The sequence below is a fragment of the Belonocnema kinseyi genome, chromosome 5 (genome assembly GCF_010883055.1).
Source record: "Belonocnema kinseyi isolate 2016_QV_RU_SX_M_011 chromosome 5, B_treatae_v1, whole genome shotgun sequence".
Lineage (NCBI taxonomy): Eukaryota > Metazoa > Arthropoda > Insecta > Hymenoptera > Cynipidae > Belonocnema > Belonocnema kinseyi.
This window is the reverse complement of record NC_046661.1, coordinates 80313076-80316946: the sequence shown is the minus strand read 5'-3', so window position 1 is coordinate 80316946 and position 3871 is coordinate 80313076. Positions and strand designations below refer to the sequence as shown.

The window sequence follows — 3871 nt, the reverse complement described above, 5'->3', positions numbered from 1 at the left end:
CGTTTTCATTTCTTTGGTTTATTTCAGAAAAGTATAGGGAGTCAGGTAGAAAGGGAAAAAGGATCAGAAACAGAAGAGGCATCATCAGAAGAAGAAGATGCATATTTTCGTAATTTAAAGAAGCTCCTAAGATCGTTATGAGTAATGCTCCTATGCTAATAGAGCATTTCATAATGACAATGAAAATCCCTCTAGATTTTCGATCACCAATTTTTGAGATGTAGATTGTTGATGAGCAAATTCCTGCACCATACCCAATACCTTGTATTATTCTTGCTATGTATAGAACGATAATACTTCTAGCGAGTATAATTAAGAGCCAGGACATACATTGTAATATACCAAGTATTATCAATGTTTTCTTTCGACCTGCTTTATTGATGAGGAAGGGATTTATCAAGTAGCCAATAATTAAACCAAGTGACGGCAAAGATGCTATCCAAGAGCCTTGATCTTCTGTTGCAGGAATATGTGATTGTTCACTTGTCAAGTAGGTCAAAGAAGGTGAAGGCCATGCAGACATGCAGCCTAATCCTAAGGTTGTGATGGAAGCTGTATAAAGGAAAATAGTTTATATTATTGTTCTTTCTAAAGTAAACTGAACATTACTTATTTTTGTTCTTAAAAGTTATACATTTAGTAAAAAATAATAATAGAATACTTCTAAAAATCTGTGAATTATCCGCAACAAAATTCTCAATTGTTTGTATTTCTAAACTTTTCGTATAACTTTTCTAGCCTTGTATTTGCGAAAAGCTAACTCAATTAAGCAAAATTTCAAAATGGTGAATTGGAATTTTTTGTACAAAAACCGTTATAATAAGTTGCTTACACATTATTTGTTTGATTAGAACAAAAGATACATTAATAATTTTATAGTTGATTATTATAAATCCAAATGAAAATAAAACAGCACAATTTACTTACAATTATAGAATACATTAGAAAGCAAGAATGAATTGTGATAAATCATGAGAAATTTATTTTTCTTTATAAAATTCATATTTATAAGCTCCCCGCTTGGTGTTTAATTTATTCTTAAAAAGTTGGTCAAAGTAGTGTTTTGAAATATGCAATACCAATTTTTGAAAAGTGATTGCATTTTAATTGCGGTCATTTATTTGAACGCAATCATTTTTCAAAAATTGTTAAGAAGCAAGCGTCAGAAAAAATTCAATTGAAAAAAACAAGGTTAAAATTAATATTTTTCTTTTGTGAATTGTAATAATTTTTATAAAAAATAATGTTTTTTAATCTAAATGACATCAGTTATTATATTTTGATTCTTAAAATCATAGGCAACCTATTTTCTCAGACATCTGACTTTTGGCACGAAAACTACCTTCAGAATAAAATTAATAACTTTTTCAGCGATTTTATTCAATAAGTTATGAATATTTGAATGTTCTGCATGTGGAAAATTTTTTAAAGAATTTGCCGTTCAATTGATTAATTAGTCTAAAAAAGTTGTTCCAAGTACTTTATTGAAACCTCCAATTCTAACCTTAAATATTGCCAACTGCTTAGGTAAATAATTTAATAGTAACTCATAAATTTAATTTTCCAATTAAAGTTAGTAAGTATGCATTAACATTTAATATTATAGAGTAATATTAAATATTATAAATACTAATAAGATTAATCTTATCAATTTACTCAAAAATGTAACTGTTTGATTGTAAATTTTTATTTAGAATTCGGCTTCATTAAAATTAATACATCAATTGAAAAAAGTTGATGAAAACTCTTAAAAACGCAAGAATCTACCGACCAACTTTGGACAATTTTATTGTAGTCCACATTTGTCGTTGGATTTTCGTGTTTCAGGAGTTTTCATCAATTTAATTATTGGTCGTTAAATAGGATTTTTAACTTGGATTTCAATCTAATTAAAATTTTTCAATTTTGATTGAAAAAAGTGTTCTCACAATTTTCATTATTTTTTGGTTAAAAATATTATTAACTGAAAAATCTTTTTTTATTAAGGTTTCAACTATCTTGCTGAAAATTCTTTTTTTTTTGGTCCGAATATTTATCTTTTTAATTAAAAATTTCATTTTTCTTGAGCAAAAATGCAACTGGTTAGTTGAAACTTAATCGGTTTGAGTTAAGGTTTCACCAATTTTATTCAAAATTCGTTATTAAAAAAAAAGAATTCCACTGCTTTCAATTTGTAATTAATTTTAGTTGTTAAAATATCAACTATTATATTTCTTGATAAGAATTCACTTTTTTTTGTAAGAAATTCCAATACTCTGTTGAAAGTTATACTAATTTATAAAAAAAGCATAATTTTACTTTAAAATTCCACTGTTTGGTTGTAAATTAACATTTTTGTTTGAAAATATAATTAAATTGTCGAAAACTCTTGTCTTTGACTTGAGCATTTAATAATTTTGGGCTTGAAAGCTATGTCATAATGGTAGAAAATTGAACAATTTTGTGGAAATATTTTTTCTTTTTTTAATGAAGAATCTGATTTGGTTAACAGATCAACAAATATAATAGTTAACATTTAAAAAAAAAGATTTTAATCACAAATTGAAAGCCGTTGAGTTAATAAACAACAACGAATTTTCAATAAAACTGTTGAAGCCTTAACCTAAACAAATTAATTTTCAACCACAGTTGCATTTTTGATAAAGAAAGATAAAATTTATGATTAAAAAGATAAACTTTCGAACCAAAAACAAGAATTCTCAACATAATAGTCCAAATATTAATCAAGACAGATTTTTAAGTCCAGAAAGAAAAAAATTCAACCTAACTGTTGAATTGTCAACTCAAAAGGCGAGTTTTATTAAAACAATTATATCTTTAACTCTCAAATATAAATGTTCAATCAAAAGTTTAATTAACTCCATTTATTCAAAAAAGAAAATCGAAAATGTTAATGTTATTTATATTATAATATTTAATAGTAATCTATAATATTTAATGTTTATGCACACATAATAATTTCACAGTTACCTGAAAAAAGTATGGTACTTTTGACGAAACAAATGTATTCCTATCTATTTTGATCTTCTCAATCCGAATCTAAGGTCAAAATAGCACATTTCACAATTAGTTTTCGACATAACCTCAAAAAACCGTATTGTGGAGTAAATGATGGAAAAATATTTTTTTTTTACGGGATTCAAGCTGCTGATTCAAATAATTGAGCCAGATTAGTTATATAACTGACGTATGACTGTGACATATGACTTGCTATAACATAACCTCAAAAAATTCTTTTAGCAGCAACTTGTAATCCAGCATTACATTTTTCTGTATTTTGAGCTGCAGAACCCAATTATTAAGCCAAATCTACATAGTAGCGAACAAATCGGTTACATTATTCCAAAAACATACTGTATGACAACAGTCTGCTCTTAGAGAAGTCTTTCTTGTCATATTTATAGTTAGTAAGCTTACTGCGTTTCTTCTTAAGTATGAGTTTTGAGCCTCTTATCTTATGATTCAATCATAAAACTTTTCGGCTAGAGTGTCCATCCATTTGCATCCAGTGGATTCACTTAAAAGTTAAGTGACAATACCTGCAGGCTCGGTGAACTCTGTGGAAAAGCATTGGCGACATTCAACGCACTCTGCAATGGGTAGGTGAACTTCGTCGAGCGAAGTTGAATCTCAAAATAATGAATCAAAAACAAAAAATAAAGACAAAATGAAGCAAATAAGAAACGCAAAATAAGAAATAAAAGATGATTAGAATTCTATTTCATATTTTTGGGTCATATTAACTTCATTTTGCCCTTATCATTATGAAAATACTTTCACAGCACCAGTATGAGATTTGAAAATGTCTTTTTCATCGAAGTGACACCGGCACACGAATAACCGTTTGGAGGTTATAGCAGAGAGAAATAAA

General features: G+C 27.4%; 1 long non-coding RNA gene across 1 annotated transcript in view; it reads right to left on the bottom strand.

Moving 5' to 3' along the window:
• Nucleotides 1-487: 487 nt before the first annotated feature.
• The window catches only part of LOC117173447, an 11430-nt gene continuing 8046 nt past the window's right edge, over nucleotides 488-3871 (bottom strand). Inside the window, exon 3 of the long non-coding RNA XR_004467188.1 lies at nucleotides 488-552. This is a non-coding gene — a long non-coding RNA (uncharacterized LOC117173447). The remainder of the gene's footprint in view (nucleotides 553-3871) is intronic.